Source organism: Carcharodon carcharias, chromosome 14 (assembly GCF_017639515.1).
Source record: "Carcharodon carcharias isolate sCarCar2 chromosome 14, sCarCar2.pri, whole genome shotgun sequence".
NCBI lineage: Eukaryota > Metazoa > Chordata > Chondrichthyes > Lamniformes > Lamnidae > Carcharodon > Carcharodon carcharias.
The window spans coordinates 119,488,550-119,513,324 of NC_054480.1; the positions used below are offsets into that span (position 1 = coordinate 119,488,550).

At 47.2% G+C, this 24,775-nt stretch overlaps 1 protein-coding gene across 1 annotated transcript in view; it reads right to left on the reverse strand.

Moving 5' to 3' along the window:
- myo1f (myosin IF) overlaps nucleotides 1–24,775 on the reverse strand; it is a 173,686-nt gene that overhangs the window by 87,605 nt on the left and 61,306 nt on the right. The window lies entirely within an intron of this gene.

Sequence of the window (24,775 nt, forward strand, 5' to 3'; positions counted from 1 at the left end):
TTCTTCACTTGCCTGGATGAGTGCAGCTCCAACAACACTCAAGAAGCTCAGCACCATACAGGACAAAGCAGCCTGCTTCACTGGTACTCCATTCACCAATTTAAACATTCATTCCCTCCACCACTGATGCACAGTGGCAGCAGTGTGTACCATTTACAAGATGCATTGCAGTGACTCACCAAGGGTCCTTCAACAGTACCTTCCATACCCGCGACCTCTACCACCTCGAAGGACAAGAGCAGCAGATGCATGGGAAAACCACCATCTGCAAGTTCCCCTTGTAGTGACTGAAGGTATAGCCTTTTCCTACTGCCTATCAGGGGTGACGTGATTGTCCTTGTAGACTCTGTCCAATGAGCCCTAAGCGTAGGTAATCCCGTGGAGGGTGGGGGGTGGGGGGTCGGGTTGTGGGGGGGGGGGTGGGGGTGGTTGGGGGGGTTGCATGGCTTTTCTATTTGAGGACCTGGTTCAAGCATGTAGCTTCTGAAAAGCTCTCGGTAATAAAGTTCTCTGTTTCAAGTAGAAACCTGTCCAGTACATCAAGTCATTACACCCTCCAAGCCACATATCATCCTGACTTGGAACTACGTAGCTGTTTGTTCACTGTCTCTGAGTCAAGATCCTGGAACTGCCTCCCCAATGGCACTAGGGCCACAGGGCCTGCAGCGGCTCAGGAAGGTGGCTCACCACCACCCTCTCAAAAGCAATTAGGGTTGGGCAACAAATATTGGTGTAACCACTGGTACTCACATGCTGTGAAAGAATTTTTAAAAAAGCACTGTAGTGAATTGCTTTGATATGTAAGGAACAGCAATTTTATGTAAAGTTTAGCAGATTACTTACAACCTGCTTTTGATGTTGTTGGGAGGTCATGATTTCAAGTCCCAGCTCTTATTCAAATAGAAAAAAAGAAATTTCATTTATAGAGCATCTTTAGTGATCTCAGGACATCCCAAAATACTTTACGTTCAATGAAGTGAGGTGTAATGTAGCGGCCATTGTGTAAACAGCAAGGCCCCTAAAACAGCAGTGAGAGAATGATCTGTTTTACTGCTTGAAGGATAAATATTGAGTGAGGGAGAAGGGGAGAGGTGCTTTGTTCTTTCTCAAAATAGCACTATGTGATCTTTTACATCCACTTGAGTAGACTAATGAAACTGCGGTTAAACAGGCTATTTGAAAAATGACACATTCAGCAGTGCAGTATCGCCTCAGTACTGCACTGAAGTGTCAGTCTGGATTATGTGCTCAAGTTTCTGGAACAAAGCTTGAAATTATGATCTTCTGTCTCAGGTGCAAGAGATGACATAGAGTCAATTAAAAACATGGCTTTTGCAGCCAGGCTACTTCTACAGGTTGACCTGTTGTTGATCCTGCACCCAAACAGGCAGGGAGGGCCTGCAGAACTGCCTGAAGAGCTGACCCCGCCTCCAGGCACCTAAACTGTCTGCTGTCATCTGCAGGAACCAGGAGGACGACTAGAAAATCTCAGCTGCTGTGTGAATGTGGGTAGCCCTACTGTCTCCCCCCCAACCCCCCACCCCCCACCCCCATCACCTCCGATCCCACCTCCACAAAAATGGCCTGGAGGCAGGATGGAGCTGGGGAACCAGCATGCTCACCGGCAGAAATATTTTTAGCTTCCACTGTCTCCAATTCTGCCTTTCCAGCCTGGCTGAAATTCCAGTTCCTCAACCCAGACAGAGGCTGACATCTCTGATAGTGCAGCACTCTCTCAGTACTGCTTTGGAATATCAATCTAGTTTACGTGATCAAGTGCTGGAGTGGAGCTTTAGTGACTAATTCAGAGGTGATCGCTACCAATTAGCCAAACTCAACAAACCTCTGTCAATGGATTTGCCTGCATTAAGATACCACTTTCTAAGAGCTATTACAATGAGAGTAACATGACTTCTGCATAGGGTTATTAGTCAAGACAGTACAGAGCAAACTAAAGAAAGAGGAAGTGGGATTTACACAGTGCGCAATCTATGCTGTAAAGACAAAGTTGCAGTGTGCTTTCCTGTGAATATTGCAACATTTGATGTTGGTAAATGAAACACAGAAAGGCTGCTTTGTGGATATCTCCAAGTGAAGTAGCACTGTGCATGGAGAAGTGGCAACTGAGACAATATGATTGGACATCTCAGCTGCTGGGAAGGGTAAGAGTTCAGGGAGCACCATTGCAGTGCTGGGTGTGCACTAGGGCTCAAGTTACACTCAGTGCTTTGGCCTCCCCATGATCCTGCCCCCGAACTGGGCACAGGAGGGGACAGGTTACAATGTTACTAATAGTGCAAACTGGTGCAGAAAAATTCTGAAACGGCACTCTGACCCTCCATGAGGGGGAGCCACAAGTTGGCTACACCAAAGATTAAAGACAATTAAAAAAATTAAATCTCATCTCTCAAACACTGGGTGGCTCTAATCCAACAGCGATTACCAGGCGGTTCCTACTTGCTGGGGTTCAGACAGCCCTGATAACAGTTTATGTTTGATCCCTGCAGATGTGTCGCATCATTGGACCTGGTATCTGGCAGCTTTCCCGAAGGAGCTTGGGAATGCTCAGACGTGAACCCAAATTGCTGCCAGATATAGGGGAGGGGGTGTGGTGGGAAAGTTGGACACAATAAGCACCCACTTCCCTCTTGCCAAAACATTCCTGTAGCTGAACCGAAGGGATGAAAATCAGGTGCCTCTGAATTCTGCCCAAATTCTGCAGGTGCTGCGCTTGAATTCCACTCCCAGAAGAAACAGACTTTCTGGATTATATCTCCTGGTAGTGGACCTATGGCAGCTTTTCTCATTTGCCCATTCTCCTAGTTAAGGAGGTTACCTGGACTTCAGGCCTTATATTCAGAAAATCCATGACAAAAGCGGTTGGCCAGCAACACACCACCCTTGTGGTTACAGCAGCAACTTTACAAGGCAGATGGTTGAGAAATGAGATTTGCAAGGAATATCAGAACAGGAATGGGCCATTCAGCCCCTTGAACCTGTTCCGCTGTCCTTCAATGAGATCATGATTGAATACACCCGCCTTTGACCTATATCTCTTTCATTAACAAAATCTATCCATCTCAGATTTCAAATTCACAGTTGACCAAGCATCAATTGCCATTGGCTGAACAGAGTTCCAAACTTCCGTCACCCTTTGTGTGTAAATGTTTCCTCATTTCACTTCAGAAAGGTCTGACTCTAATTTTGCCCCCCAAGCCCTTTGCCCATCGCCACACCCCAACCAGCAGAAATAGTTTATCACTATCTATCTGTTGTGACTTGTGAGCCACACTTGCACTCTTGTTGCTGGGTGACCGAGTTGGTACTGTAGACAGAGTAGTTCTGCAGACACTTCTTAGGTGGAACACATTCTCTTTATTTACCAGGTACTCAGCAGCTACACGTGTGCTTCTACACCAAACTCTATCTACATACTTCTGCTGCTCACTTGCAGACTACTGAGTTCTGACTGACTACTAACTAACTACCGATTAACTACAGAGTTAGCTACTCCTCTATTGGTTCCATGAGGTCATGTGATCTTCCATTATACCATCCCTCTTAAAGGTATACTATACATTACATGAAACCATAGTTACCACACTACTCTATCTGTTCCCCTTAATGAGTGGAATTTAATGCCATCACCCCGAGGTGGCTTTGGTAGTGATGGGGGCTTTTAATTGAGTGGAAGGGTGCCAAGTAGGGACTCTGCCATCTTCCGCCTCTGCCCCAATTAAGCCTGGGTTAAGGTTCTTAGATGGCCTTCTCAATCTACTGCCAATTGAGGCCCATAATCGGGCAATTAATACCCATTAAAGTGTTTTATCCCACTGTTACTGGTATTCAACTAGCGGCAGGTGGGGCAGTCACCACGTGGGGAGCCTGAAAAGCAAACCCAGCTCCCGGGGGGTTCCTCATTCAAAGACACTTGGTCCCTGATCGAGGGACCTGGAATCAGGGAGGGTGTGCCCACTGAGAGCCCCCTGCCCTTTCTTCTGCCCACCCACCACCCCAGCCAGTGATCCCCTCCCAATGGCCCCTAGCCCACTCTCAGTCACCTATGGCCTGGGTCCCTCACTGATCGTGGTCCTCTGCTGGGTGCATTGCCCTGACACCATTCCATCGGTGGTGCAGACCGCAATGAGGAGCTGCTGAACTCTGATTGGCCAGCAACTGTTGGGGATGGGGGCAGGATTTCAGCTGCTGGGGTCCTTTGTCCCAGGGAAGGCCTGCTGCTGGCTGCTTTAGTATCTGACTGGCACTGAATATGGTAGGCCTTCCCCAGAAGCGGCGATGCAGACTCCCACCAGCACTCCATCCAATGGGTGAGACGGTATTAAATTGCCTGGCTTAAATTCCACCCCATATCGTAAAAACCATAATCAAATCATCTCTTAACCTTCTAAGTAACAGAAAATATAATCCTAGTTTGTGTAAACTGTCTCCATTATTTAGCAATTGGTGTCCAGGCATCATTCTGATAAATAAGCTTCATTCCTTCCAAAGCTAATGTATCCCCCCTATGGTGTGGTAACCAAAATAGCTCACAGTAATCCAGGTGTAGTCTAACCAGGGCTATGTATAGCTGAAGAATGACTTCTGCCCCCTTGTATTCAAATCCTCCAGATATAAAGACTAGCATTCTATTAACCTTTTATTTTCTGTACCTCGTCATGATACTTTAATGGCCTATGGACTTGGACCTCCAAGTCTCTTTGGACCTCCACTGTTTCTACTTTTTTACCATTTATCCTGTTTTATCCTTTCAAGATCCATGAAGGATGACCTCACATTTTACCACATTGAAATCCATTTGCCACAGTTTTGCCCATTCATTTAAGCTATTAATATTTCTGTAATGTTGCGCTTCCATCTATACTGATTACAATGCCACCTATCTTTGTGTTATCAGCAAATTTGGATATGTGGCTTTCTATCCCATCATTGAAGCTGTTCATTAATAAGGTGAATAGTTTTGGTCCCAACACAGATCTTTGTGGGACAGCACCAGTTCTTGCTCGTTATCCTTATTCTCTGTCTCCTGACACACAGCCAATTGCTCACCCAGGTTAACAATATGTCTTCAATTCCAGGAGCTACACATTTAGCTAACAGCCTCTTGTGAGTGACTTTATCAAATGGAAGTCTATAAAAATAACATCTATAGACATTCACCTGTCTACTGTTTTTGTCACTTATTCAAACTGCTCGATCAGATTCATTGGGTAAGATCTACCCATTTCAAATCCAAGCTGGCTTTCTCTGATCAGTTGAAAGTTTCAAGGTGTTCAATCAAGCAATCGTTAATTATAGACAATTTTTTGACTAAAAGGTATTAAGTTAACTGACCTACTGTTCCTTATCTTCCCCCTCTCATCGACATGCACAAATTTCCAATCCAAAGAAACTGGGTGGGGTTGCATTGTACAGGCTGCTGACGTCCCTTTAAAAATAGGCTGCATTTGCTGATGCCGCAACTGCAGAGGGCGCACTCCCCGCACATGAGCTTGAATCTTCTGCAGGTACTGGGGGTCTCAGCCATTGGGTGAAGAGCTGGCAGAAGCCCCGTGCCGTCTGTTTTAGGGAAGCCCTGCTGTATCTTGTTTCACGGAGGTACTTGGCAGGCTAGCGGTGGGCCTTCCCCCCAGGATCAAGGACATTGGAAGTGGAAGTCCTGCCCATTGAGAGTTGCTGGCCATTCAGAGACTGGCTGCTCTATTGAATGGCAGGGCCACTCGGAGGTGGTGGCTGCTGCCAGTACTATACTCACTTGAGGCCTGTTATCATTGCTGGATCCCAGGCTACAGGTGAGTGATGGCGGGAGAGCATTTCGCTGGTGGGGGTCGTGTGGGAGCGAGGGGGGGGTGGTCGGCAGCAAAGGCAGCGAAGAGACTCTCAGCGGGGCCGCCCTTCCCAATGCTGGGTCCCTTGATCATGCACTTAGTGCCTTTGAACAAGGGCCCCCCGGGGACCCTGCAAGCAACCCCAAAAGGCTTCCTGCATGGCAAGTCTCCCACCTGCCTCTGGACCAGTGGTGACAGGATTAGGGCTTTAAGAAAGTATTCATGTTCTACCTAAGGGCCTCAATTGGCAACAGGGTGGGAAGGCTGTCCACGGGCTGTCCCAACATGGATAATTGGGATAGAGTTGGGAAGATGGTGGGGTCCCCACCCACCACCCTCCCATCTGATTAAATGCATCCTGCCACCAAACTCACCATGGGGGCATTTGATTCTGCCTGTAGTGTAAGTGTTTGTGACACAATTGATACTGATGTTAACTGACACTTGTTGACTGGTGGCTGCCTCCTGTAAGATCATGCTGGAGGGCACACCACTGACATGAGCAGGGTCAGGACCCAGAAATGTTCCCAACACTCGAGAATTTTATAAGTCCACAAGTTCCTGACCGTTATGTTTGTTTCTCTCTCTCCACAGATGCTGCCTGACCTGATGAATATTTTCCGCATTTCAGATTTCCAGCATCCGCAGTATTTTACTTTTGAATTTTTAGCCCACTCTGTTCCAGTCTCTGTGATTGCACAGTGTGTGTTAAACCATGTCATCCAGGAAGATACCACCTTTGATCTTTAGTCTATGCTCAGTTAGCTGACCTGACCTGCAGCAGAAGTGGGGCACTACAATTGATGAGTTTAAAAAAAATGCTTCTGACTCTTGGTCATCATTTTGTAAAATACACCTGTGTGATATCAAGTGAAGGCAAGATCAGGATTGGTTACCATGCCTTCCATGCAGGTTGACTTGTAGATACTTACTGCCTGTGTCAACTTATGAAGAATGATCACTTGGTTGAGGTATTGGAGGTTTGTCCCTGCCAATTTAGCTGTCCTTCAGAAAGGCACAAGGGGTAAAGGAAATCTTGTTTCATCCATTTTTCAGGCACAAAAAGAGGGCAAGGTCCAAACTTGCAGGGACATGTCCTGAACCTGAGAATACTTGAAATACATCCAGTGTCATATTGGCTCAGGTGATGATGAATCCCAGGTGATTGCCTTAAAAAGGCATTATAGGCTCTTTGCATATACTAATGAGAGGATTAACGTCTGTTTCAGGGCTTCTGTTTGAAACATGCTGGGCATGTTTTTCGGGTTCTTCCACTATCTGACCAGGTCTCCTAAATCAACAGAAATGTTGAAAACTGCTGCTGGCCCCCACCCCTTTTCTGTATGCCAGCCTCCATTCTCCCAATCCCCTTCAGGACCTACTTGAGTCTACAATTGACATACAATTTGATGAGGTCAAAATGGTTTTATGAAAGGGAATTCCTGTTTAACAAAGTTATTGGAGATTTTTTAAGGATGTAATTTGTAAGGTAGATAAGGGGGAACCAATGGATGTAGTATACCTGAATTTCTAAAATGCTTTTGATTAGGTGCCATATAAAATGTTATTAGGCAAGGTGAGTGTGCATGGAGTTGGAGGTAATATATTAGTGCGGATGGAGGATTGGTCAACAGATAGGAAACAGAGAGTGGGCAAAAATTGAACTTTTTAAAGTTGGCAGGTAGTGAATAGTGGAGTTAGTGGTGAACAAGAGTTAGTGCCGGTGTCTTAGCTATTTGCAATCTATATTAATGGCTTAGGTGAAGAGAGGGAGAGTAATGTATCTAAGCTTGTTGATGATACAAAGCTAGGTGGAAAGGTAAGCTGTGGGGAGGACACAGAGGCTGCAAAGAGATATAGACAGGTTAAAGAGTGGACAACAAGATGGTAGATGGATTATAAAGTAGAGGAGTGTGAAGTTATTCACTTTGGCCGAAAAAAATAGGAAAACAGAATATCTTTTTTGAAAGGTGAAAAACTTTTAAGTGTGGATGTTCAAAGAGATTTGGGTGTACTTGTACAAAGAATACAGAAGTTAACATACAGGTACAGCAAACAATTAGGAAGGTAAATGGCATGTTGACTTTATTGTAAGGGAATTGGAGTACAGGAATAAAGAAGTCCTGCTAGAGCTGTACAGGGTTTTGGTGAGACCACATCTGGAATACTGTGTGCAGTTTTGGTCTCTACCTTTAAGAAAAGGTATTTCTTGTGGAGGTACAGAGAAGGTTCGCTAAATTGCTCCCTGAGGGGGTTGTCCTATGATGAAAGGCTGAGCATATTGGATCTATTTTCTCTGGAGTTTACAAGAATGAGAGGCAATCTGATTGAAAAATACAAGATTCTGAAGGGGCTTGATAAGGTAGATGCTGAGAGACAGGGTGGAATTTTCCATTCTGGGTTTAAGGGTGGAATTTTCCCATCCACCCATAGTGGGTATCGTGGTGGGAGCAGAGAATCCAGCAGCAGGCAAAAAGTCAGAAAGCCGCCAGTGTAAAAATAATTTGCGATTCTGCTGATGCTGGGTTAATGGCGGATTGGGTATCCCGCTGAGCAGTGGCATGAATGCTCATTAAGTTAGCTTCTCGCCAGAATCATGTGCCACCTTCCAATCTTGTTTCACGCCAGCAGGAAATCACGTTGGTCTGATCCTCATTTGAATGAGATTTATGCTGGACCTCACTTTGCTCAAGATTTTGAGGTGAGCGTAACACAAATAGCCTACCATCCATAGCACTGCGCCAGTCTCGTTGCGATGCCACTGGAATGCCACACTGTTGGGGCTGTAGGGTTGTTCTGGTCTTGGTGCTTGCCTCCATAGTCTTGAGGACACCACTGTGCACTGAGTGGCACTCAGGCAGGGCTCAATGTTCAGATACTGACTAATATTACGACAGAGAGTGTTTAGGGATGATCTGCTCCTGGTGGGTGGTATTGCTGTCCAGAAGGACACTACTGTGCAGCGGTACTCAGACAGGGCTGAGCATTCAGCAACCAGCATTTTTCCGCGGTAGGGGCTGTAGGGAGGGGGAGTGGGAGGGTGGTGGTGAAGGGTGAACACGCTAGGGGGACAATGGGGAATGAAGGTTATGCAAGGGGTTGGGAGTGTGGGGGGGGGGGGGCAATGGGGAGGGAAGGCTTTGCAAGTGGTTTGGGGGGAAGGGGGCATGATGGAAGACAGAGGGGCAGAAGGCTTGGCAAGGTAGTGGAGGAGGAGGGGGAATGATGGGAGGATGAGGGTAAACTGAGGGGTGGGAATCTGGAGCCCGACAAGTGTAATTGAAATGCTGACAAACAAGGGGGTGAAAGGGGTATCACATGTTTGAATGGGATGGGGTGCACGCAGACTTTTGAATAGGAAACGGGGGCTGTTGTTAGTGTGCCACAAGAGGGATGGGTCACATGCAGACTCATAAGAAGGGGGGGGGTGATTTTGGGAAGGGAGACAATATAGCCCTCAGTCATCAGGGCAATGTGCAATGATGTGAAAGATGAAGTCTTTGGTCTGGGGCTTGCTGACAGGAATCAGAGAGTACAGACACCGCTGGGCTTTGAGGGAAGCAGTCAGAAACTAAAGACATCCCTGGGATCTTGTGAACCTCATAATCAACAGTCAGACAGTGGAGTCAGTCATGCGGTGCAGCGAGCATGCTGCAGGAGTAATTATTGGGAGCTCCAGGGATGGGTAACGGCTGTGTGCTCAGTATGAATAATGCACACCATGGTGTGCAGGGCTGGCTCACTGTCACTGTCCATGGGCTTATCTATCTCCGTACTGTGCTGCAGATGGTATGGTGATTGTAGTGGGAGGCGTCTGCAGTCTGTATTTGGCAAACACAAGTGAGGGAGTGGTGTGTGAACCTTTCCTGGGGGGGTGCACCTTGGTAGATGACCATATACGCAGCCTCCAGATGGGGAGGGTACAGGTCCACATGGGGCATGAGCGCTTCAGTAGTAGTGGGCTCGGGGAGGGTAGGAATGTCCTCCATAACAACTGTGGGATCCAGCATTAATGAGAGAGGTTGGAGGATAACAGGATGGAGCTCTGTCTTCACATGGTAAGATTCCAGGTAGGTTTCTAGGACACGGACAGTGAGCTGGGGGAGGGGTCGAAGCTCATTTCAAAACAATAGTGCAGAACTGCCATCTTGCTCTACTGGAGTTATTGCGCAGTTTTAATTCAAAAGCGGAAGCAAATCTGAATGGGAGGGGTCTGAGGCAATGTGGGAGGAACGCACTGCTGGAGTAAGGGGCCCTTTCTGGGGGTACCTTCATGGTTGTTGGTGCAGCAAGAGTGAAGTGGAGTCCTTTTATAGAGAAAGGAGGAAGACGTCCTTGTGAAGAAAGCCATTAGAAGCTAATGCCTTTATCAGTACTGTAGGGGGGACACCCATAACTCAATGGCTTCATATCAGCATTAACACATCAGGATGCATAATTTGGGAATGCAGGCACTTGGGGAGGAGGCATTGCATTAATGGAAGCCAATCAGGTGCTCTCCAGAATTGGCATTCCTAACGGGCCAAAGGGCATCCAGTCATTAATTATCAGCAATCTGTTGTTGATTGGAATGCCAGGTCAGAGACTGGAGCACTGAGCCAGGTGAGGTAGCGCTTGTCATTCCAACCTTCTCATACCAATCAGGGATTCAGATGTCCCATTTCTGGGATGGTATCTTGGTCACCTCAATGTGGGTGCTAGTGACTCAAAGGCAAGGCAGCATCAGTGACAATGCAAGTGGGGCTGAAACCACTGCAGGCCTATAGGTCATATGAACATACGAACAAGGACCAGTAGGCTATTTGGCCCATTGAGCCTGCTTTGCCATTTAATAGGATCATGGCTGATCTGATAGTAACCTCAAATCTCTATCCTGCCTACCCCCAATAACCTATCACCCCCTTGCTTACCAAGAATCTATCCACCTCTGCCTTAAAAATACTCAAAGACTCTGCTTCCACCACCTTTTCAGGAAGAGAATTCCAAAGACTCTCGACCCTCTGCGAGAAAAAAATTTGTATCATCTCCATTTTAAATGGGCAACCCCTTATTTTTAAACCGTGACCCATAGTTCTAGATTTTCCCACAAGAGGAAACATCCTCTACACATCCACCCTGTCAAGACTCCTCAGTAACTTATATGTTTCAATCAACTTGCCTCTTACTCTTCTAAACTCCAATGAATACAAACCTAACCTGTCCAGCCTTTCCTTATAAGGCAACCTGCCCATTCTGGGTGTTATTCTAGTAAACCTTCTCTGAATCGCTCCCAAAACATTTACATCCTTCCTTAAATAAGGTGACCAATATTGTACATAGTACTCCAAATGTGGTCTCACCAGTGCTCGGTATAACTGAAGCATAACCTCCCTACTTTTGTATTCAGTTCCCCTTGCAATAAATGACACAATTCTGTTAGCTTTCCAATTTATTTGCTGTATCGCAGATTGTGAGCTTCACTATCTTGAACCATTGCTCATTAATGTCTTCAATGCTGTATTTCAGAAAGAAGATCAAACCAGAAATGGATCCAGGGCTCAATGCTGCCTTTTTGAGGGTCCTAATGCAATGGCGGAGGTGAAAGAGGGTGACCTGATGCAGAGTGTAGCTCCACCAGGAGGTCCCACCTGATGTCCAGGGTCAAGGGGAACCAGGGCAAGAACAAAGAGGGTGAGGAGGAGAATCCCAGACATTGAAGGCAATTCACCAGATCAAGGGTATACTGCAGACGATTCTCCTATTTACAAATGAGTGAGAGGCAATGATGGGCACATCAGCGCTCATTGCGAGCTCTGGTAATCACATTTGTGATGACCTGATGACCCATGGAGTTGGAGTCTATCCCCTGCCAGTGGCTTTAAAGGTTACTGCCCCCCTCAATTTCTTTGCCTGTTGGTCATTCCAGGGAGTAACAGGAGACCTGTGCGACATCTTACAATCCGCAACACATAATTGCAAGGAGGTCACAGAAGCCCTTTGCCGGAAGGCATATCATTATGTTAGGTTTGCTATGGACAAAGATAGACAGGCTGTGAGATTCACTGGCTTTGCCGCCCTCTCAGGCTTCCCTATGGCAGCAGCCCCTAATGTTTATAAACTGCAAGGGTCATCATTCCATCAAAGTTCAACTGGTGTGTGCGCAGTACCCTGGGAGTTGCCATGACTCCTACATCCTGAGTCACTCCCAGTTGCCTGAGATTTTTGGAGGGCTTGAGTGTCTGCAGGGATGGCTGCTTGGGGATAAGGGGTTACCACTGAAATGCTGGCTGATGACACCGGTGCGTTGCCCTCAGAGTCGTTCCGAGGGAGGTACAATGCTGCTCACTGCATCACACACTCCCTAATAGAGCAGACCACTGGGATTCTGAAGATGCACATCAAAAGCTTGAACTGCTCAGGTGGCTCACTACAGTACACTCCCAATAGGGTTTCCCGCATCATCGCAGTGTGTTCACAACCTGGCACTGCAAAGAGGTGATTCCTTGCCAGAGGGTGAAATGGAGGAAGATGAGAACTCATCAGAGGATGAAGATCCGGAGGCCCAAGGACCTCAAGAGGGTGATGATGGTCAGTTTGAATGTGACGACGCCATGAAGGAAGCAAAACATGGGAGATGTGCCCATGTCACTATAATTGCTGACAGGTTCCAGGAAGAGTAAAGTGAAGGCAAGGAGCTGTGACCACAGTCCCCCTGGCCCTCAATGCCATTCCCTTTCATCAAGGGATTTCCAACCATTCGCATTGAAAAGGAGTCCAGCATTCACACTTGCACCTTCTAGCCTCATGATTCACCAGGCCATAATCTCTGGTGCCCTGTGTATGCGCTCGCTCTGGGAAGTGAGAGTTCACTGAAAATTGAGAGCGATGCAAAAACTGACTTGAAGCAGTCACTGCTACATAATTATGAAACTACAGTGGCCAGTGAGATGAGGATATGGTTAAGGATCTCCTCCTTCCGTCCATGTCTTGCCTTTGGCCACTACCACTGAGGACACAGAACTGTCACTAATCACTCAAGGCTGATGTGCTGCCTTCACATAAGTCTTTCACGAGGAAGAAGAGTTAGAAGCATGTACAACATACAATTCTAATAAAGATTTTAATGCATCTTCCCGACATCACACGAGGGTACGGAGACTATCTTGATTGAGGATGCCATCACATGAATGTGAATCTCACAAAGGGAGACTGTCACTGATTGGGAGGATGACTAAACCTCAAAAAAACAGGATTTCGATGCGCATAAACACAACGCCTTCAGTTGACCAAGCCATTCACGGAACTTCAAATGTAGTTACAAAAGTGCAACATCTTCACAGCATTAGCAAATCCCGTGACCCAAAAGTGATTTCAAAATTTCTTAATTTTCCTAACCCTACCACTCTGCCTGGATGCAGTTCCAACATCTGTAGCAGAAATGGAGGCAATCTGCTGACTGCTACGTCCTGGTGCCTGCGATGATCTTGGCATATGCCCTCTGTTGGCCCGAGGCCTGGAGGGCCCTGGCCTGATAAGGGTCTCATACTTAGGAGCAGATACACCCTTCCCAGCCTCAGCAGCTGAAGTGGATGGGGTCACAGGCAGGGGTTCTCCGAGCAGCTGGACATCCTTGGAATGTCCTGAGAGGAGGTCCCCAAGTTGTCCGGCTGGCGCTCATCCTCCCTGTGGGTGCTCGAGTGCCCTGTCCTGACTTCTTGAGGAGATTGTGCACCTGGAGGAAGGTCAAAGTGCCTTGTCCCCCAGCCACCTACATCTTGATGGTGCCCACCAGCGTGTGTGGCCATGGAGTCCAGGGCCTAGCGCAAATCTGGCAAAATCTGCTGGACCAAGGTGTTCATTGTGGTTGCCAACTTCCCATGGTGACCTCAAGGCACTGGCATATCGGAGCCACGACATCAGACAGAATGTGGATGGATTCCTCCATCCTTCGTTCTAGTCTGCAGAGTGACTGCCGAATCTCTGCCTGATGTTCTACCGCCTGTTGCAGCTTCAGCGTTGAGTTGGTGGAGGCTTGTAGAGGCTCATTACCTGACTCGGACTCAGCAGGTGGGTGGTCTCCAACAGCCCTCCGAGTGCCAGAGACCTCGACTGTCCCTGCCTCCAACTGCTGCGGGGATGTGTCAGTGAGGTGTTCTCCAGTAGGTGAGCCCAAGTGTAATCCACAGCTGTGCCCCACCGAGGTGTGTGTCTTTGTGCTGGTGGAGGGTGCGGGTGAGCACTGTGACAGTTCTTTCTCAGCTTCCTCTTCGGATGTGGTCTGGGGACTGGGACTTATGGTGGGTAGCCTTGTGGGCCTCGATCTGCTAGTGCCTATAAGATACAGAATACAGATTCAGTTGATGAGCATGAGGAATATAAGACTGCATGTCACTCACTGTGGTTGTCAGGATGTGATGAACTAATGGAGGCATGAACCTGCACTAAGTTGCTGAGACAATCCTATCTCCCCTTCCTCACAGGAGTGAACACTGTCCTCCCCAATGAACTCGGCTGCAGCCTCCTCGAATTCACTGAAGGAGTTATACTGGCTGCGCCTCCCCCAGTCAGCACTCTTTCCTGTCTGTTGTGGGCAAGCTTGCCCTGGATGAAGCCAAAAGGCTGAGAAAGGGTAGAGCATAGGTTGGGAAAGATACATGACCTCTGTGTGTGGTGAGCCCACTCCAGAAGGGCTGAGGATGGAGAGTGTGCAGCATGTAGATGGGATGGAGGTGATGTGAAAGTTTCCGAGAGACACTCAGTGGTGATGTGTCCCCCGCTAATGGTTGTCTGAGATCCCTGAAGAGAGTAGCTGTTTGATTATATGATGCCATGATGAGGGTTTGGTATTGGAGGGAGTTGAAAGCTGACTTACTCTGGCAGAGCAGATGAGATCATTCATCCTCTTCCTGCACTGGTTGTCATTTCAGGCATGGTTGCCAACAGCGATTACCTCATTTGCGATGATATCCCAGGCCGGAGACATGAGGCTGGTATGCTTTCTGTAGCCGTCCCTGGGATAAAGCACACCCTGTGCGCCTGCACTCCTCTGGTCAAGGCCTCGAGGGCCTGGTGGGTGAAGCAGGGTGCTGCCTTCTTCTTCTGACTTGCAGCCTTCTTCCTTTTGCTTGTAGACATCTCTAACAGCCTCTTGGAGACAGCTTGGCTGGAGTGAATGAGATGGATGTGTTTGGCTGCCGTTTAAATATGGCACCCAGACCCTCGACCCCGTCAGCTAACGGCAGGTGGATGAATCAGTTTGCAACCTGCCGGGTGATTCGGAGAGATACTTGCCTGTGTATAATTAATCAGCTTCCAAGTGTGGAATCGGACATGATTTCCCACTATTCCGAGTTGGGGGGGGTGGGGGTGGAGTGGGGTGGGGTATGTGCCACAAAACCTGCCCGCCACCGCATTTAGTCCCAAAAGTGGAAAATTCCACCCTAAGTCCCAGGGGTGGTAACGGGAAGAGGTTCCCATCGCAGAGGTCGGTGGGAATTCATGCCGTATTGCGTGACGTGGCCTAATTAATTATGCAGTCTGTGGTTTCCCGATATTTTGTGCATTGGGGCAGATTGGATGGCTTGTGCCCTCCGTTGAGGGAGAAGATCCAGCTCCTGAAAGCACTTTCAGACAGAAGATCCACTTCCTGGAAGATCCTACAGATGGAAGATCCAACTCCACTCCAGAAGGTTGTGGATGCCACATCACTGAGTACATTTAAGGCTCGGATAGACAGACTTTTGGTCTCTCAGAGAATCAAGGGGTATAGGGAATGGGCAGGGAAGTGGAGTTGAAGCCCAAGGTCAGCCATGATCATATTGAACGGTGGAACGGGATTGAAGGGTCATACAGTCTACTCCTGCTCCTATTTCTTGTGTTCTTGACATTGCAGCCAGCCCAAACTGGTGAGCTGCCTCTGCCACCTGCAGCTTGCTAGAATTTTTCAGATGAAGCCCAAGGGCCAATTTCATATGAGCCTTGGCCTCCAGTTCTCGTGTATGCTTCGATGTGCCGGCCATTTTGCATCTATAAATGGGCATCACAGAATTTCTCTCCCATTGCCTTTAACAGATTAACAGAGACGGGGAAAAAAATGGGGCAGTGAGGTAAGAAAATGAACTTGCTTGTTAAAAAAAAATCTTCAGAAAGTGACAAGTATTAAACTTGCTGGAGAAAAGTCAGAAAGTGTGCCAATGTGTGTAACTGAGAAAACCAACTTCCTTCTAGATATAAAAACAAAAAACTGCAGATGCTGGAAATCCAAAACAAAAACAGAATTACCTGGAAAAACTCAGCAGGTCTGGCAGCATCGGTGGAGAAGAAAAGAGTTGACGTTTCGAGTCCTCACGACCCTTCAACAGAACTAGGTGAATCCAAGGAAAGGGGTGAAATATATTTCTGCTGCCAGACATGCTGAGTTTTTCCAGGTAATTCTGTTTTTGTTTTCCTTCTAGATATGCTTGGCCTCTGAAGGGAAGGGTCCTTTTTCATGCAAAAGCATATAGAATTTCCTCTTTACCTTTGCTGTTCTTGTACTTCAGAAGATGATTCAAGCTTACTTATAGCTTCCATATTGCTGACATCTCAAGAACTGCCCTGAGTTCAAGCCTCAAACCTGTGATAACAAGTAGTTACATATATTTTGCAATTAAAGAGGAAAACAAGTATAAGCACATGAAAACCTGAGGGAGAAGTACAAATGTTGATGATGCAAAATTATTGGTGTATTTCTAGGGTAGGGTGTGAGGGCATGTTCTCTTGGAAAAAATTAAACTTTTATATTAAAACGTTGCTCTCCAGTTACTTTTAAGTACTTCTATACTTTAAAATTGATAAGACTTCTAGTCTTAATGGAAAACAAAATTATCTCAATTATTATCAATATGCACACCAACTCCTTGCACCAATTTACCGAGGTATTGAGGGTTAAATTCATGAGAATCCTCTTTTGGCGCACATCCAGCCCCAGCATGATGTCATTCCCTAATGTCAAATGGCAAGGTTCAAAGAGCATCAAGCATTGGGCATTACCAGAGAAGGTTCGATTTCCAAGTTGTCGAGATCTGAGGCTCGAAGTTTAGATCAGGAGGAGAGCGGGTTGGGATCACTGGCCAGTGGGAAGGGATTGGAGCCTTAAAGGAGGGATCATTGGTTGGGGGACCTTGACTTTGGGACCTGGAGTGATGGTGATTGTGATAAATATTTGACTTTTTTAAAAACTTAGGCAATGCTTAAAGTTGGATTCCCCGGAGGCATCTAGCAAGGCCCCATATATGCATATGCAGCCCAAATTAACCCCCTTTCCCTCATCCACCTCCTCACTCCTTTGCTCTTCAGCTCTCTTAATTTATACTTTGCTCCTCAATTCAACATAGTTCTCTTCTTCTATCCCCATTCGAGTTGGCACTTTTCTCTCTTTAACCCATTAATTCAATCCTTCATTCTTCATTCCTTCAAAATAGGTTCAAGTTGGTATTTTTCCTCATTCTCCCCATCCCCAGTTTCAAATAGGATTCCTTTTCTCCTCCAACTCTCATAGTTACAGAATCACAGAATCTCAGTGCAGAAGAGGCCCTTCGGCCCATCGTGTCTGCACCGACACGTGAGAAACACCTGGCCTACCTACCTAATCCCATTTACCAGCACTTGGCCCATAGCCTTGAATGTTATGACATGTCAAGTGCTAGTCCAGGTACTTTTTAAAGGAGGCAACCCGCCTCCACCACCCTCCCAAGCAGCGCATTCCAGACCATCACCACCCTCTGGGTAAGAAAGATTTTCCTCACATCCCCCTAAACGTCCTGCCCCTCACCTTGAACTTGTGTCCCCTTGTGACTGACCCTTCAACTAAGGGGAACAGCTGCTCCCTATCCACCCTGTCCATGCCCCTCATAATCTTGTACACCTCGATCAGGTTGCTCCTCAGTTTTCTCTGCTCCAACAAAAAAAAACCAAGTCTATCCAACCTCTCTTTATTACTTAAATGTTTCATCCCAGGCAACATCCTGGTGAATCTCCTCTGCACCCGCTCCAGTGCAATCACATCCTTCCAATAATGTGGTGACCAAAACTGGACACAGTACTTCAGCTGTGACCTCACCAAGGCTCTATACAACTCCAACGTGAACTCCCTACTTTTGTAATCTATGCCTCGATTGATAAAGGCAAGTGTCCCATATGCCTTTTTCACCACCCCACTAACATGCCCCTCCACCTTCAGAGATCTATGGACACTCACGCCAAGATCCCTTTGTTCCTCAGAACTTCCTAGTGTCATGCCATTCATTGAATACTTCCTTGTCAAATTACTCCTTCCAAAGTGTATCACCTCACACTTTTCAGTGTTAAATTCCATCTACCATTTATCTGCCCATTTGACCATCCTGTCTATATCTTCCTGTGGTCCAAGACACTCAACCTCACTATTAACCACCCGGCCAATCTTTGTGTCATCTGCAAATTTACTAATCCTACCCCCCACAGTGTCATCTGTCCATGGGAAGAGTTTAAAAAATACAGGTGTGCCATATATCAGATGAGTGACTATCAGAACATGATGTGGGATGAACAGCCTTATTACTGGTTGTTCTGGGTTTCTTATTAGTGGGTGGAGAGATGTTACTATTACGTGGACTTGTTAAAGGGACACTAACCAGATACAATCACAACACGCTGACATAGACAGCAATACACTCGGAGGATCTCATTAATTCAACCTTGAAAAGATACAGACATCTGAGTTCCTTTTAATCTAGTCTTTGAGAGGGTGGCAAAAGCTTTGATCTGATGATCTTTTCAAGTGAGTTATAATTGATACTAATCTCCTATACAGTGTCTGTAACGGGTTGTATCCGCTATATCACTGACTTGATTTAATGAAGACTTTCAATGTTGTCCAGCCCTCCAACTTGTAATGGAGGTAAAGGACATGTGACAATATAAACTAGCAGACCTTTGTATTGATGGAATGTCTCAATTTGCTCCAAACAGGCAGTGAAATCTCAGACTGGCCCAGGGGAACACCTGCGAAATGTCCTCTGGCACACAGGAGACACTAGCAATCAGGTCAAACTCCTGTGGAAAGACCCCAGGAATGCTGGCTGGAAAGACAACACCTCATATCGCTGGTTCCTGCAGCATCGGCCCCAGGTCGGGTATATCAGGTGGGTCATAGCCCCACTGTTGGGGACACCAAGGGGGGGTATAGGGGGTAGGGTCAAAGACCTAAGGTGAGGGTCATTGTGGGGGGAGGGGGTGTGGTCATAGCCCCAAGAGTGGGGGCATTAGGGGTGGGGGTGAGGTCACAGCCCAACCCTATTTCCTCATTACCTCCTTTAGGATGGATAGTCACGTCGTCACAAACCAGAAACTGGGGAAAACTGTACCACTCAGTGACCCCTAGGTGGGGGCAAGGGTTAGGTTCTATCATTCGGTGCCCATAATTTTTAATAAAGACGGATGTGTGCAGAAAGTGGGTGATGCCTTTGTGCACCTGCTTCATCTCCAGAGCCAGCCACCCAACCTTCCACTATTCCCCACACCCACCCCCGTCTCTCCCTCACCCTGCTGAATCTCTGTTTTGTTCCTGCAGAGTGCGCCTGTATGAAGGACCAGGAATCGTGGCAGATTCGGGGACAATCTTTGACATCACGATGCGTGGAGGGAGACTGGGAGTCTTCTGCTTCTCACAGGAAAACATCATCTGGGCAAATCTGTGCTACCACTGCAATGGTGAGCGGGGTGAGGGGCATCAATGCACTTTGGTAGGAAGAATAGAGGCATAGACTATTTTCTAAATGGGGAGAGAATTCAGAAATCTGGAGTGCAAAGGGACTTGGGAGTCCTAGTCCAGGATTCTCTTAAGGTTAACTTGCAGGTTGAGTCAGTAGTTAGGAAGGCAAATGCGATGTTGGCACTTATTTCAAGAGGACTAGAATATAAAAGCAGGGATGTGCTGCTGAGGCTTTAAAAGGCTCTGGTCAGACCACATTTAGAATATTGTGAGCAATTTTGGGCCCCATATCTCAGGAAGGATGTGCTGGCCCTGGAGAGGGTCCAGAGGAGGTTCACAAGAATGATCCTAGGAATGAAAGGCTTAACAAATGAGGAACGTTTGAGGACTCTGGGTCTATACGATGGAGTTTAGAAGGATGAGGGGGGATCTGATTGAAACTTACAGAATACTGATAGGCCCGGATAGAGTGCAAGTGGGAAAGATGTTTCCATTTGTAGGAGTGACCAGGACTCAAGGGCACAGCCTCAGAATAAAGGGAAGACCTTTTAGAATAGAGATGAGGAGAAACTTCTTTAGCCAGAGAGTGGTGAATTTATGGAATTCATTGCCACAGAAGGCTGTGGAGGCCAGGTCATTGAGTGCATTTAAGACCGAGATAGATAGGTTCTTGATTGGTAAGGGGATCAAAGGTTATGGGGAGAAGGCGGGAGAATGGGGTTGAGAAACTTACCAGCCATGATTGAACAGCGGAGCAGACTCGATGGACTGAATAGCCTAATTTCTGCACCTATGTCTTATGGTCTTATGGTCTATCAAAGGAGTGGATGAGAGTGGTGGGGATTGAGGGGTAGCGAAAGAGTGGGTGAGGGAGGGTGAGGGGCATTGAAGGAGGAGTTGAGGGGGACACTGGATCATTGCTCCAAGCTGATATGGGGTCTATGGGACATTCACCAGTGGCAGCATAATGAGGTCGTCAGGCCGGCGTGGTCAGCGGGCCTGGGAGCGGCTGGGAAACGGTTCGCCTCCCGCGATTGGCCCCTGACTGCGATTTCACGCTGGCGGACCAATTAAGGCCCGTCCAGTGTGAAACGTGGCTCCTCACTGGTTGGGAAGGGCCGAGTGGGGGCGGGGGCCTGTTGGCCGCTGGGTCCAATGGCGACCCGGTTGCTGGTTTAAAAATGGTCCAGGCAGCTCCTGGAAGGCTGACATGGAAGAACGACTCCTCTGAGTCTTCAACATTCAAGCGATGGAGTCGAATGTAGCCGGAGATGCCATGCGGGAGGGCAGGTTGGGTGGGCACTCAGCCCCCCGCTTTTCTGATGAGCACCTTGCCATCCTCCTGGAGGAGGTGGCTGCCAGGAGGGAGAGCCTTGTCCCCAGAGATGGGAGGAGACTGCCACACCTCACCAAGAGGGCATGGGAGTAGGTGGCAGCACTGGTGAGCAGCCATGACGTGGTGCAGCGCATTTGGGTGCAGCGCTGGAAGAGGTTCAATGACCTCAGGGTCAGGAAGGGTGAGTATCGTTGGCATGGGTCAGTATGCAGAAGTGTTAAGGTCTGGCTGTCCCCCGTGAACCTCAAGGGTGCTAGAGTCTGAGTGTCAACTGTTAATCACACCACTGCTGGCCAAGGGAATGAGCCCCCTGGCTATTGGACTGTGTGTCTTGTAGCTTGAGGGCCATGACTCGGATGTGCCCTGGGAGGTGTTTCTCAGCTGGGGTTGGCCAGGCTGCAATGGCGCTGCAGGTAGAGAGTGGACTAATCAATGCTTCTCTGTTATTTCAGGAGAAGATAAGCCATAACCAAGCACAAAGGGCACGTACAGGTGGAGGCCCCCCCAAACCTGCTGCTGCTCTCCCGGTTCGAGCAGGATGCCCTGGAGCTGGAGAGCCAGCACGTTCCCTGTGCAACCGGGCGTGGAGAGGCAGGGGTGTCAGACGAAGATAAGTGCGCAGTGCACAGAGGTGCGAATTTCGGATTGTGCAGCTATTCTAGTGTAGTCCCTTCATTGATGTGAGCCTCAAACCTGGAGACCCCATTGATCATTGAAAGGCAATGGTGCCATGATGCAGATCACCATTGTCTCACAAGGGTGCCTGGCATGTAGAGTGACAGTGTGATGACTTTAACTAATGACATGTCCTTGCTCTCCCTTTTAGGTTCGACTGCACACAAACACCCTGTGGACACCAAAGGGCCACCCCTGACACCGGAGGACCACCGGACTTCACTCCACTTGCACCTCCACCACACCCTTTCTCTGAAGCAGGCACCAGCGCAGATACGAGCACCTCGGTGGGTATTAGATTAATGGCTAGAATGTCGGTGCACATTGTTAAAGGCAGAGAGAGCCCAGGGCACTGGCAGTTGGAGGACTGCTGGAGACCAGGATGATGTTCAGTTGAAGGCAGATGATGAGTCTCTGGAGTCGTCCATTAGGTGGCAGATGCTGGATGTCCAGCGGATGTGCAGGAGGATCTGTTGGAGATCCATGAGGGTCTGCATGCCTTGGTCTCTGTTGTGGAGAAATTCATGTGGAGCATAAGCACTGCATTGACTTTCATGGCTGAGCGCACTGCCACCTCCATGGAGAGTGTGGCAACTCTCATTGAGAGGCAGCTCCAGGGACAGGGTCAGGGGTTCCTGGGATTGCACTCGGACCTGCAAGCCCTCACACAGGCAATGACCTCAGGTGATCAGTACCAGTGTGGGAGGTGGATTGGGCATCCAGTATCCCAGCTAGGTGCCCGTCCATCAATGGTGAGCAGGGAGGTCCAGAGCGACCTCACGTTGGCGCACAAGCTGCTTGCCGTCTCTGTGGGCTCCACTTAAGGCACTCCGGATGATGGCAGAAGCTCCTCCGCCCCCCTCTGCCAGTGACTGTGGCATCCGATGAGGCTGGGGCGACAGGGGAGATGCCAGCCGTGGCACTGGCTGCTCCCTCCCAGGCAGGGCCAGCACAGGCTCAATGGACCAGAGGACGACCGCCAAGGTCATCAAGGCCAACAAGACAGCAGAGTCACCAGGCTGTCTCCAATGTCGATGCTAGTGAGGGGGGAGAACCGAGATGTAGCACTTGCAATCCTAAGTTAAAAGCACCATGAGCACAAGACGGACAGTTTACAACTTTTCCCAACCCTAGTTTATTGTCAACCTTTCCCTCCAATTCAATCTGGTACCCTTCTACCCAGCTTTCATTTCATGCTGGCACTGCCTTTTCTCACTTCCTCTCAGTTAATGCTGCTATTCTGCTTATATTCATTCTCCCCTACCCCAAACTGCGGCTTCCAGCTTCTCCATGATAGTTATCTGTCACCTTGCATTCTTCCCCTTCCATCTGCTTCATTGCTCCTATTTTCCCCTTTCTCTCTTTACCTCATTTCTGCTCTGCTGAGATGTTCTGCTGCTTTCAAGCTGACAACTGACCTCTGTGGGTAGCAGCATAGGGGAACCTATTTACAGCCAATGCACAGCAAGTGTGTCTCCATTGTGCATTTAAGAGGCAGTTAGATGCTATGAAGGAGGCAGGTTAGTGATCTCTGTGGAAGGATGAGCCAAATGGCCTCCCTAAGCAGTGTTTATCTTTGTGATCTTTGAGTCTAAAATATGGGATGAAATTACTCAGCACTTAGAAAGGTAATGAGAGTAAGCATGGGTTTGCAAAATACAGGTCATGCTGGACTAATTGAATTGAAGCTTTTGAGAACATCACAGAATGTATAAATATAGAGATGTGCTGGAAGTTATAAATGGAAATTTTCAGAAATCATTTGATAAGTTACCACATTAAAGACTGGTTATGATGATTGGAGCACATAATACAATATTAAAGGGAATGTTGCTGCATGAATAGAGGATTGGCTAAGCATAAAGCAGGGGTGAATGATGTTCAAGAGGTTGGCAGAGTGTTGGTTGTGATATACCTGAGGGATTTGTGCTGAGATCTGTATGGCATATTGTTTTTTCAGTTAAGCAGTGAACATAGGCACAGGGTGAATTGTATCAAATTAGTGCAAGATGAAAATTGTGAGGAAGAATGCGAGAGATCACAGAAACACAGATAGGTTAGTGGACAAATACAGTTTGCTGCAGATAAACATAGAGGGTTATACTTTGGGAAAAAGGACTGTGAAAGTAAGTGTATTGTACACACACACACACATATATATATATATATATATGTATATATATATAAAAACACAGGAGGAGACCATTTGACCCTTCCTGTCTGTGCTGAATTTAAGCCCTTCTCTGTGCTCTGAAACTGCCCTTATACAGTTCCTTTTTAATCGTAATTAATGCTGGATCAGTTGTTAATTTTAAATCTGAGACTGATAGATTTTTTTATCCAAAAGTATTAAAGGACATGGAGTTAGGTTGCGGATCAACCAGGATCTCACTGAATGGTAGAACAGGTTGAGGGGTTAAATGGACTACTCTTGTTCCTATATTCCGATGTTTATAATATCTGTCAAGGTATATGTGCCATTTGACCTTTTATTCTTTGTTTGTTCATTAAAAAATAAAATAAGAAATGTTCCCTATAATCTTATTTCAATTTGCATCATCTTTACGGTGTTATTCCAGGTCACTTTTAAGGAAATGTTTTGCTAGCTTTACGTCTCCTGACATGGAGCTCTCTATATTTCTTATGGTCAACTATCCTACTTATTAATTTCTATTATCTTTTCCATTTATTTACAAATTAAAATATGCTTCTGACATTCAGCCACTTTGTTTAGACCTCTCCAGTCACAGTTTCTTTCATTTATAGTGTCACATAGACTTCAATAATCACTTTGAGTTCTGTTTTTTCCTCAGCAATGTACTGTTCCTCTTATTCTCAATCTGATGATGCTACAGCAGGACATTTTACTGAAGATACAATGTTCTAGATTTCCTTGTGTTCCACTGGAAACACCAGCCAATTGGACACAAACGTAATGCCATAGATGCTGCATAACTCATAGCAAGAATATATCAAATGTAATTAACAGGGTTTTTAAGTACACAATGCATTGTCAAAAATTGCATTAAAAACTATTGCCTGGAGTTTCTACCAGGGGTGCAATTGGCAATTGAGCCCAAATGTGCCCAACACTGCGTTAGTTTCACTGAGGTGACATGGTGTCCGAGAATTTGCGTTAACACATTGGCATTAACTGAAAATGTAAAATCCCCCGTGAATCAATGCAATTAAGAGGTGTGAGGTGTA